Raw genomic sequence first — 12637 nt, forward strand, 5'->3', positions numbered from 1 at the left:
TGGGATAATGAGTTACAGTTTTAAATTTTAGTGTACTTCCATTTTTGAAAGATTCAAATTGCAGGCTCTACAAGGCAAGGGAGAGGGTTCAAGCTGGTTCTTTTGCACAAGATTCATGTCATTAGTGGAGATGATGTTGACTTAAGGCTGCATATTTGTGTGAGAGGCAGTTGGCACAAGAGCTTGGGAAAAGAGAGATGTTTTTTTCTTTCCTGTTTCAAGAGAGGACGTGAGTTTCAGTATCTCTTTGAGAAGAAACCCAAAGAAAGAACTTATTTTGGGAAACAGTTGTTCTTGTTGCTGTTCATGCTTTGTTTTCAAAGGGGACCAATGACATCATGGTCTTAATTGATTTGTGAATTGGATTTAAGGGAGGCAGAGTTGCACAAAGTTGTCAGCCTCACTCTCACTTCCTGAGTCACCAAAGTCATGACAGGACAAAAGTCAAGATCACTGGAATGCAGTGAATGATCTTGACATCTTTCATATCTGACCAAGCTCTAAGCTTTCCACAGCACCAGGTGTTCAGGGAGGACTCTCTGCTTTGAGGGCTTGCCATCTCCTTTTCAGGGCTGCTCATCTATCTTTGGTGAAATGGGTAGATGAAAACAATTTGTTCCAATAGCCATGAAGGCAGTGAGCATTACTCAGCATGAGCACTACTCAATATGTCTTTGATTTCTAGTTTGCCTCCCTAGAGACTTTGGGAAATTTCTCTTTGGATAAGATCAGGGTTGCTGATCTTGGTTGATCTTGACTGAACTGAGATATTTTGCTCTCCCTTGGGAAGAACTCATTTGCTCTGTATGTCATTTGCCATATTCTAACCTGCATAATCATCATTTACAATGGTGAAGCTTTGAATGCTTGTCAGTATACTAAAAAACAACAGAGTAAGACAAAGATCCAATGATAAATTTAAGAACGACATCCAAATGCCCTTATTTTCTTTTTTCAAAATGAGAAGGGTTATATTAGAAAGTATCTAGTTCTAGTGTTTTGTGATTCTATAATTTTGTTTCTATACCATTAGTTTGTACTGCCTCCTCTAAATAGGCAGGTGGTCATATTGTTCAGTTTTCTTCAAAACTGAACTTCAAATTTTAGGGAAGGGGTAATATTGTGGAAAGAGCATTGAGTTTAGAGGTTAAAAATCTGAATGTCAAAAGGCCTCATTTCTAATATATATATATATATATATATATATATATATATATATATAAAGAGAGAGAGAGTGAGAGAGAGAGAATTGACTCAAATTTATAATAATTAAAGCCATTCTCCAATTGATAAATGGTCAAAGACTATGAACAATTTTTAGGTGAAGAAATTGAAACCATTTCTAATCATATGAAAAGATGCTTTAAATCATCATAGAAATGCAAATTAAGATGATTCTGAGATATCACTATATACTTCTCAGATTGGCTAAGATGACAGAAAAAGATAATGATGAATATTGGAGGGGGATGTGGGAAAACTGGGACACTGAAACATTGTTGGTAAAATTATGAAAGGATCCAGCCATTCTGGAGAGCAATTTGAAACTATAACCAAAAAGTTATCAAACTGTGCATACCCTTTGGCCCAGCAGTGTTATTACTGGGCTTATATCCCAAAGAGATACTAAAAAAGGGAAAGGGACCTGTATGTGCAAAAATGTTTGTGGCAGCCCTCTTTGTAGTGGGAAAGAACTGGAAACTGAATGGATGCCCATCAGTTGGAGAATGGCTGAATAAGTTGTGGTATATGAATGTTATGGAATATTATTGTTCTACAAGAAATGATCAGCAGGATGATTTCAGAGAGGCCTGGAGAGATTTACAGGAACTGATCCTAAGTTAAATGAGCAGAACCAGATCATTGTACACGGCAACAACAAGATTATATGATGATCAGTTCTGATGAACATGGCTCTTCTCAACAATGAAATGATTCAGACCAATTCCAATGATCTTGTGATGAAGAGAATCATTTACACCCAGAGAAAGGACTGTGGGAACTGAATATGGTTCACAACATAGCATTTTCACTCTTGTTGTTGTTGTTTGTTTGCATTTTATTTTATTTCTCATTTTTTCCTGTTTGATTTGATTTTTCTTGTGCAGCAAGAGAATTGTATAAATATGTATACATATATTGGATTTATACATCCTAGTCTTAGATGGACTATTTGCCAACTAGGGAAGGGGGTGGAGAAAGGAGGGGAATTGGAACACAAGGTTTTGCAAGGGTTATTGTCAAAGAATTACCCATGCATATATTTTTTAAAAATAAAAGTTTCAATAAAAATAATAATAAACCTGTAAAAAATTTAAAAAAGAAAAAAAAAGAAAATCTGAATGTCAGTTCTGCCAGACTTTGCTGTTTATGTCATGGGACTTTATAAGGAAGTTACTTCATCACTCTGAGCTTATGTTTTTGTGCATAAAATGGGGATAGTGTCACGTATAATAAAAAGCAGGACTTGCCACAATCATATCAAAACTTCTGCTAGTCTAACTTTACTTGATGATAGAGTTAACATGCATTCACTGAAACCAACTCAGAGAGGGATTCCATTAGCATCAGTCATTTAGGAGAATAAGAAGGAATGTAATGAATGTCTGGATCAAGAGGCAGGTTTTCTTTTTTTTTCCTGTGCCATGGCTATCCTCAGGGAAAATTGCAAAATTATTCAGCTGTCATCTTCTGATAGACACATACTCACAGCTTCTCAGAACTGCAAGGGTTGGGTATTACCTATATTCCAATAAGAGTCCCTTCTCAAATATCAACTCGCTTATTCTTAGGCAGCTATCATCTTGTATTAGTCTCTGACTCCTTCTTTCTTCTCCCACTCCCCATTTTGCCAGTCTCCTAGGCTCTGTCTAGAGTCCAGGGGGCCAGAATTACCACTTCTTCATATCCCCTCATTAAAACTACCATTCTCAATGGTAGAACTCAGGGTAGAGTCGATAGAAAAGGAACTAATTGAATTAATTAATACCAAGATGTGAATAACTGGCATTTATTTTAATGTTTTAGCCTTTTCAGGGCTTTTCAAAGTGGAAACTCATTTTAATTAATTGTATTCACATTTTCATTGTTATAGGTATTCCTTCCACTGGTATAGTTCAAAAATCATCTATGTGTTCTTATCATATGTGGTTATTATTCATACTTTCCTATAAATTCTTGAAAGAGTATTTACTCAATACCTAGTTATTTTATCATTTCATCCATACCAGTGCAACAAAGTGTGTCCATTTAATTCTCACTTTCTTAACATAGCCCATTAGTTTTTTTTCCCTTAATGCTGATTTTCTAATACTTTCACCACTAGGAAGCTAAAAGAGATTTTAAAGTTTTATTAATCAAAACCTTTCATTTTACAGATAAGACAATTGAAGTTCAAAAAACTTTAATGAATTAGTCATGGTCACATGGGTATCTTAGGCGATAAATTGAATCCTACTCTCAGTTGCCAACCATCCTCTGTGTGATTTTTATTATTCTGGAATATTGGTTATTTCTTGACTCACAGTCAAATAGTATCAATGGGAGAAAAATAGGTGTTATTGTTAAAAAAGTTTTAATGAGTGAATATTAATCCAATTTCTCCAACATTGTTTTCAAGTGCATAACTTCCTTTTTGTTTATAATTATTTTAGACTTTTCTAATTCTGACAGAAGAGAGTCAAAATCTACAAATAAATGCCACCATCTGAGCAATATGTTATTTTCATTCAATTGATTTTTATTAGGTGGATTGCCAAGTTATCTCTTGGTTCTCATTGAAATCTTTGTAATGCTGCAAAAATCAATGTAATCCCCACAATATTATCTGCAAATAGAAACACTTATAGAACATCACCATCAAAATTAATGTTATTGATGAAATTAAAAAATATAATTATAAAGTACATATGCCTAACTTTTAAGCTTCACTTTTTTTTGGAGGGAGGGGGGGAAAGGAGAAGGGATTTAGATCTATGACTTAATTAGTACAGAAAACTAAGGAACTCTTATTAGTTTATATCAAGAGAATTTCCACACAGAGACACTACTATGACAGCTCACTGGATAAAGTGCTGGGGCTGGAATCAAGAAGAGTAGCGTTCAAATCTGGCTTCAGATGCTTACTTCCTGTGTGACTCTGGGCATGTCACTTAACCTTCCTTGCCTCAGTTTCCTCATCTGGACTAAACAGTTCTTTTTTGAAGGACTAAACAACAACAACAACAACAAAGGTCAACTCTTTCAAATGCTCATGGACCTGTTCTGGGAAGTTCTTAGATGTTCTCAGGCTTAATGCAATTGGAACATTAATCTCTTCAAACATGATTATCTGGAGGACATTATCAGTCATATAGACTTTTCAAATTGGTCCATATTCTGGGTTTCCTCTACCATGGTATTGAACAATTTTGGAAAGGATATGTCTCTGTCTTTTTATGGTTGGCCTGATGTTTAAAATGTTGTATAGCAGCAGTGTAAGAAATAGGTATTAAGGGAATAAGCATTAGTGATAGGAGATTTTTAAAAAATCTCATTTTCCAAGGAAATCCCAATAGATTTTGGGTAGAAAATGCCATCTGGAAACAAAAAAAAGTACTATGGAGATTGAATGTAAATCAACACATGCTATGTTCACTTTTTTTTTTTTACTCCCATAGTTTTTCCCTATTCTGATTTTCCCCTCCCAAATTCATAAAGCAGTGTGTGTTTAAAATAAATAAATAAAGAGGAAAAATCTCAATTTGAAGATACTATCATGGGTTATTGAGAAAATCCAAGGAAATAAATAAAAAACATGGAATAAAAGAATAAACTAGTAAAATAATAGAATATAACAAAACTTGCAAAAATCTTTAGCTAGTTTATATTACCAATAAAAATAAGGAAAAGGTGATAAAATAAAATACTGTAAAATTAGAAATAATAGTGTTTAAATATTTGGAAATTAATTTATGAATATATAGGACATATAAAACTAATTGTAAGATAATTTTAGTAGAAAGAAAGAACTAAACAATTGGAGATATTTTCATTGATCACTGTTAGAATGAATTAGTATAGCTAAGAGGACAGTACTTTCTGAATAAATCAATACACTTAATGCTGTATTAATCAAAATATCAGTAGAATATTCCATAGAATTAGACAAAATAACAACAAAACTCCTGTGAAAGTAAAAAAAAAATATATCAACAGAAATTGTCAAAAATAAAAGGGAAGAGAAAGTAATACTCAGATTTAAAGTTGTTAAAAAGTAGTAATTATTAATAGTATATAGTTCTATAATTAAAAAAAAACAGATCCCTGGAATAGATTAGATCAGTTGTTCTTAATTTTTTTTGGCTTTAAGATCCTTTTATGACCCATATGTGCAAAAAGTTTGTAGCAGCTTTTTTTTTGTAGTGGCAAGGAACTGGAAACTGAGTGGATACCCATCAGTTCGAGAATGGCTGAATGAATTATGGTATATGACTATAAGCCTTCAGAGACTTACATGAACTGATGCTAAAAGAAGTAGAACCAAGGAACATCGTACAGAGCAACAAGATTATGTGATGTTCAATTATGATCGACATGGCTCTTTTAAATAATGAGGGAAATCAGGCCAATTCCAATATATTTGTGATGAAGAGAGCTATCTGTATTCAGAAAGAAGACTATAGGGACTAAATGTGAATCACAATGTAGAATTTTCTTCTTTTTTGTTGTTTGCTTGCTTTTTTTCTCATTTTTTCCCTTTTTATTCTGATTTTTCTTGTGCAGCATAAATATTGAAATATGTATAGAAGAATTTTACACATTTAACATATATTGTATTACCACCCTTTAGGGGGGTGAGAGGAAGGGATGGAGAAAAATTTGGAACATAAGGTTTTTCAAGGGTGAATATTGAAAACTATCTTTTCATGTATTTTGAAAATAAAAAGCTATTAATTTATAAAAGATCCTTTTATACTCCTAAAAGTTTTTGTGGTCCCCAGAGAGCTTTTTAAAATATGGGTTCTATTTGTTGATATTTACTGTATTAGAAAATTAGAAATGAAAAAATTAGAGAATAATTGCTTTATTAAAAAACCCGTCTAATAACAAATCCATATACTACCATTTATCCTCCATTAGTGAATATGTGTATGTATGTATATGTGTTTGTGTGTGTATATGTGTATCTGTGTGTGTGTGTGTGTGTGTATGTGTGCGTGTGCATGAACTATGATAAATAGTGCTACTTGGCATATTATATTAAGGAAAAAATCCCTGCATTTCTGTAGTTTTAGGTGTTTTTTTAACATGAAAATCAATATTGTATTTTAGGAAATATATAAAGTCATAGGAAACACTGTGCAGTGGAAAGAGTGCTGAATTTGGAACTTGAAGACCTGATTTCAATTCCTGACTTTGTGTGACTTTGAACAAATCATTTAGCTTATTTGAGGATCTTTTTCTTCAACTCTGAAAGGAAGGATTGCTTTAGATGACCTACAAGACCCCTTCATAAATACATGATTCTATGGGAAAGTTAAGTGAAGAAAGCAGAATTTAAAAAAAAAACTATATATATATATATATATATATATATATATATATATATATATAGTTGATTACAATCTTTTAGTCACAAAATATTATTGTTATATACATAGTAAACAAATTTTAAAAATAAAAGATTCTTCTTCCTCATACATTTAGGTGTCTATATTTATCAACAGAAGTAAAATACAATTTTTATAAGTGAAAATGAATAAATGTCAAAGGAAGCAAAATAAAAATAGAATGATAAATAGAAGGAACTATATTTGGGACTCAGCCAATTACAAAGTGCACATTCTCATTCTTTACAGATTGCATTCCAGAGTTTCAAGTGTCATCTTTCAGTAGACGTATATTTGCTCTCTCACATATTCTCCCACATACTCCTACTTCTTTCCTCTGACCCAGAGAAATAGTGTGTAAGATTGAATTTAGTCAGAGGTGGGGCTAAGGCAACTTCAAGTTAACTGTTTACTAACAGTGTGTTTTATGCTTTCTCCTCAACATTTCATATAAGTAGACAATGCTGATATTATTGTACCCATTTAAAAAATACGAGTATTGAGAATAAAAGACATGAAATAACCTGGCCAAAGTGACAGCTAGACAATGTAAGACAACCCCAAATATTCTGATTCTAAATGCCATGGCTCTATGGCCATGCTTATTGTTGAATACTCATTGGATAGTCAGTGGGCTACCCAACTTTGTCATCTTGCTATGCTGTCAGAACATATTCCTTATACTTTCCATTTTTGTGTGTGCTGGGAACAATGATAATGTTACTGTTTCTTCTTGAAAAGTTGCATCATTCAATTGCCTTATGCTTCCACTCACCATTCCTGTGACTTCATGCATTTCTGGCTATAACTCTTCTCATTTTGGAATATAAGCTCCTTGGAAGTACAGAATAAATGTGCATTTCAGGGTTGCCATAGTGCATGGCATAAAGTAATATCCTGATCATTGCCTTTTCGTCCATCTCTCCATCCATCCATCCATCCATCCATCCATTTATCCTACCACATTGCCTCTTGTCAATTGAAAATACAAGGTGCAGGCAAAAATGATCTCATTTTGTAGCTTAAGAAATTAAGGCAGACAGCCCCAAGTGCTAAACATCAAAGAATATGAACAGGCAATTTTCAGAACAAATTAAAGCTATCTATGGTCACATAAAAAAACTCTCTAAATCACAATGGATATGTATTAAAACTCTGAGGTACTACCTCATTCTCATCAGATTAGTTAATATGACAGAAAAAGAAAATGACAAATGCTGGAGGGGATGCAGAAAAATTAGGACCCTGCCATATTGTTGGTGGAATTGTGAAATAGACTGAAGAATAATTTGACTATTCTGACCCAGAAATACTACTACTTGGTCCACATCCCAAAGAGATCAAAGAAAAAGGGAAAAGATCTATTAATAAAAACAAAAAATAGCAGCTCTTTTTGTGGTGACAAAAAGTTCAAAATGGAGGGGTTGCCCTCAATTGGGCAATGGCTAAATGAGTTGTGATATGTGATTATGATGGAATACTATTGTGCTTTAAGAAATGATGAATATGGTGGCTTCTGAAAAACTTAGGAAGACTTATATAACTCTTACAAAGTGAAGTGAGCAGAACCAGGAGAAGATTGTACACAGTAACAGTAATATTATAAGGATGATCAACTGGGAAAAGCTTAGCTGATCTGATCAAGACAATGATCCAAAATAATTCCAAAGGTCCTGTGATGAAAAATGCTATCTACCTCCAAGAGAGAGAGAACTGATAAACTCTGAAGGCAAATTGAAGTATAAATATATATTTTAAGAAATTTGCCTTTTCTTTTTTTGTCTATATAACATGGGTAATATGAAAATGTTTTTCATGACTTCAAATGTCGAGCTAATATTAAATTGTGTACCTTCTCCAGGATAGGGGAAGAGTGGGAGGAAGGGAGGGAATTTGGAACTCAAATGTTTGCAAAATATTTGTAAAAAATTTTACATGTAATTGGGAAATATTTAAGAAAATGAAAATATTAAGAAAAGAAATTGTCAGAAAAAGATGAATCTTCTTGCCTGAGATCATACAGTTGATTCAGGAGGAGAGATGACAAGTAAATCAGAACTGCAACATGGATTTCTGACCAAAGAGATTGGACTCAATCCCAGAAAAGGAGGGTCCTGATGCAGGGGGTGTTCTAAATAGAGCCAGATGGCAAGTTATGATGAAGTGCCGATTAATTTATGATATTATGAAATGGGAGCAGGCACACCCAGTTATTTGGGCATTTACCAGGAAAGATCATGATGGGAGCTGGAAGTGAGGTTACAATCACGCTTTAATAAGGCAAAGAAGGTAGAGGGGTGAACAGGCACAGAAAGTGGAGAGACAAGAGGCAAAAAGTGTACAGAGGCAAATGGTGTGACCACATTGGGATTATGTAATGAAGGAAGGCAGGCAGTGTGGGGAAGTGGATGAGAGGGATGGGGAGAGAAACACTGAGTCATACATGTAGCTGTGTATCAGAGTGAGAGCACTCAGCAACATGGATACAGGATGGAGATGGAAAACTTCTGGGGTAGAAGATAGAAGTTTAGGGCTTCATTTTTTGGGGAAGCAGGCAGATGTGTCTTTGCCATCTTGGGGTTAGTTTATTAAAATATCCAAATCATCTCAAAGTTGTCAGTAAAACTTTAAAGTTAACATATCCATATTATCTCAAAGTTATCTGTAACTTAGGGTGTTCTGTTGGTCTTCCCATGGGTGTGATTTTTAGTTAATATATAGCACAATCTGCAAATTATGCTTTTTTTGAGCTTTGGGACAGTCTATGTAACTTCTGGATATCCTTTTTCAATCTTGTTGTTTCATCATTTGTCAGTCAGACCTGACTCTTTGTGATTCCTTTTTTTTTTTTTTTTTTGACAAAAATACTAGAGTGGTTTACTATCTCCAATTCTTTTTACAGATGAGAAAACTGAAGTAAACAGTGTTAAATGACATGTCCAGGGTCACCCAGCTAGTGTCTGAGGTTAGATTTGAATTCCTGTCTTTCTGGGCACTCTATCCACTGCAATCTTACTTTCTGCTATTGTTACTTTATACTGACTACTTATAAACTTATTTATTATACTTAGAATGGTGATTTCCTTTATCTTTACATGCTCCTATTATTCTTCTGATCACTAAATTAGTTATTCTCAAGGTTCTTTAGCTTTAGGGCCACTTTGACAAGTGAAAGACCATCCACAGGTACTTTTTTTCTCCTTATGTCTCTCTTCTTACTTCATCCTTTCTCCCTCCTGACTCTCCATATGTCTCCCTACTTCTTTTTCTTTCTCCACCAGACTTTACTTCCTTTGATTAATTGAAAAGCATGAGTGGGATAGGAAGAGGAAGGTTGAGCAAGAAAAAGAAAAGGGGGAAATAAGGAATTGGAGAAAGGAAGAGTAAATTATTCAGAAGAGGAGAGTCCATTTTTGTACATGCACAAACAATGGAGCCATTGTCTCTAAAAAGCAGCTGTTAAAATGTCACCTGGGAAAAAAACTGGAAGAGCTAGCCCCTGAAAGTTTCCCATGATTTAAGTACACTGGGTTAATAGGATAAGTTAATTGTCACTTTGGGATGGGCTTATAGATTGCCACAATGGAATAGGAATCAGTGTAGATTAATGTCAATGAACTTGGTGGAAAGCCAGTGAGTTTCTGTGAGCAGGGGCATGAAGGCACCAGTGAAAAACTCATGCTCACAATTTTGAATAGGGTTTGGCTCTAATGCTCCCTGCTAATCCTAATTGTTTTATGTGTCATCCACTTGTGGTTTTTATGAGTTGAAAAAAGAGAGACAATGACAAGAGTGTGCTAGCTCCTGAGTCTTAGCACTGATATGAATTACAGCTTTGACGTTTATTACCTGGGCAATCTTGGACAAATAGTTAAACTCTTCAAGTCCTAGTTTTCGATGCATAAAATAAGTGGGCTAGGCGTAATGGATACTGATATTCCTTCAGACCTAGATCTAAGATGGCATGACATCTATGTTTAAGTATAATACTCTTAGGCAAGGGGCAAGATAGAGTCTTGATGCGGGACTTGATTGGTATAGTAAAAAGAGAATCTCTATATCAATGTAGGTAGGTGGTCATCTTCTCTAAAACTTAGGGTGTTGTAGAGCTGTCCTAGACACTTGCCCAATATTTTGCCCAGGAGGGACATGAACTCTTCTTCCTGGCTCTGAATACAATTCATTATGCTACACTGCCTCCCACACTGAATTTTCAGACTACTAAAAATACAAAACCAAACCCAAACCCAGAATATTTTTTCTTCCCACACGAACAATATATTGTCTGGTAATATCTCTCTGAATCCTATACTTGTGCTGTTGGTTTTGTGTATGTGTGGTCAAATATTTAGCTTTATATTGTTATTGTTAAATTTAATATTAGAAAATTAAACCCATTATATTTTGGGTTTCAATTCTATTATTAATTAGGTTAATAATTGCCTCCCAGCTTCATGCTTTTATAATTTTATTATATTGTTGTTATATATTGGCTGGATGAATATATATATTATATTATCAAATCATAGATTTGATAAACCTGCCATATATTCCTTTACGCAATATTTTAGGAAGGTGGAACAAAGATGGTCAGAACAGTTCTGACCATTTGACTTCTATATCATCTAAGCTTGATAATGAGCAGGTATTAGAGATGATGAAATGTTTACGTGCTAAAGGGCAATGACATGTCTATGCACTGTTATCCCTTTAATATATATGAAGGAATTTTCTGTGATAAGGGTCAGTTTACCTAACTGAAATTGCTTATATGTTTTATTGGCTTATAAAAGTCTAGCTTGCTAGCTCTGGAGGTAGTAGAAACAAGAAAGCTATTGTTGGAAGGGGTACTTCCTGTAAAATTAGAATGTAAGCTCCTTAAAGGGGCTGGCTTTCTTTTTGCTTGAATTTGTATTTAGTGCCTGGCACGTGGCAAGTGTTTAATAAGTATTTGTCCACCTTCCTGCCAAGAAGAGAGGTCTCAGGGATCCCAGATGATAAAGCTGCCAGCAGAGACATTATTAGATAATATAAGGACACCTCCGAAAGAGAAAGGACATAGAGATCTTGAAGTCACAGAGACAAATTGTCTTACACCCATGGGATCCCTATTTAGGTGGATCACCATTAATATATGTTAGTATGTACCTACTCCTCTGTTGATGTTGGGTATTTTTATAAAGAGTACATTCCAGATTTTGAGGGGAATGATGCCATCTTGTCAAAATATTTCTGCTTTGCGCTAAATGTGTCTATTGAAGGCTCATGAAATTTAGTTTTAGAAGTAGTGATCCTTTGAAAGGTACTTGAAATTGGAATAGTACCAGTTCTTTGGGGGACTCAACCTGTGAGAACAAGTTGTGGAGAGACATTGTGAAGGAGGGCTGCTGTACTTCAGAGACTTGTGATTTTCTTGGTGTAATGGTCTAAGTTAAAACCCTTCTACAATATGGTAGAAGTTATTTAGGAGTTCTTGCGGCTAAAATTTTTAGCATCCTCTAGTCAAGTGGATCATGAATGGTGGAATTCTATTCACCACTCTCCCTAGCTGCCTCTAACCAGTTCTGAATGCATCTAATTATACTATCGGGCAGGCCGCCCTCTTCACAAGGACTTGGTTTGAAACTTTGTCAAATGACTTGCTAAAATCTTGGTGTGCAGCACGGACGGCATCATCCCGATTGTCACTAACAAGGTTCCTTTTTATGCATCCGTCCAGACAGTAAAATGGAAGCTCCTCAAGAGTAGCGACAGGTTTTTGTTTGTTTGGATACCTGATTATATAGAACACTTAAATATTTATCTGGTTGAATTGAATTGAAGAGTAATCGCAACATCTCACGGACGAGATTTCCCTTGTTCACTGCGGGCTCCGGAGCAGAAAGAGAAGCCAGCCACTTGTTCTCATCCTCAGTATTTCTCTGGCTTCCATTCAAGTGCAGGTGGAAGGAGCGCTAGAGGGAAAGGATGGGACGGAGTAGAGGGAAAAGTGGGAGCCACCCACCTCTCCCGCACCCACGAGGGAGGAGTAAGCGCTCAGGGCCGAG

Source organism: Sarcophilus harrisii, chromosome 5 (assembly GCF_902635505.1).
Source record: "Sarcophilus harrisii chromosome 5, mSarHar1.11, whole genome shotgun sequence".
Classification (NCBI taxonomy): Eukaryota; Metazoa; Chordata; class Mammalia; order Dasyuromorphia; family Dasyuridae; genus Sarcophilus; species Sarcophilus harrisii.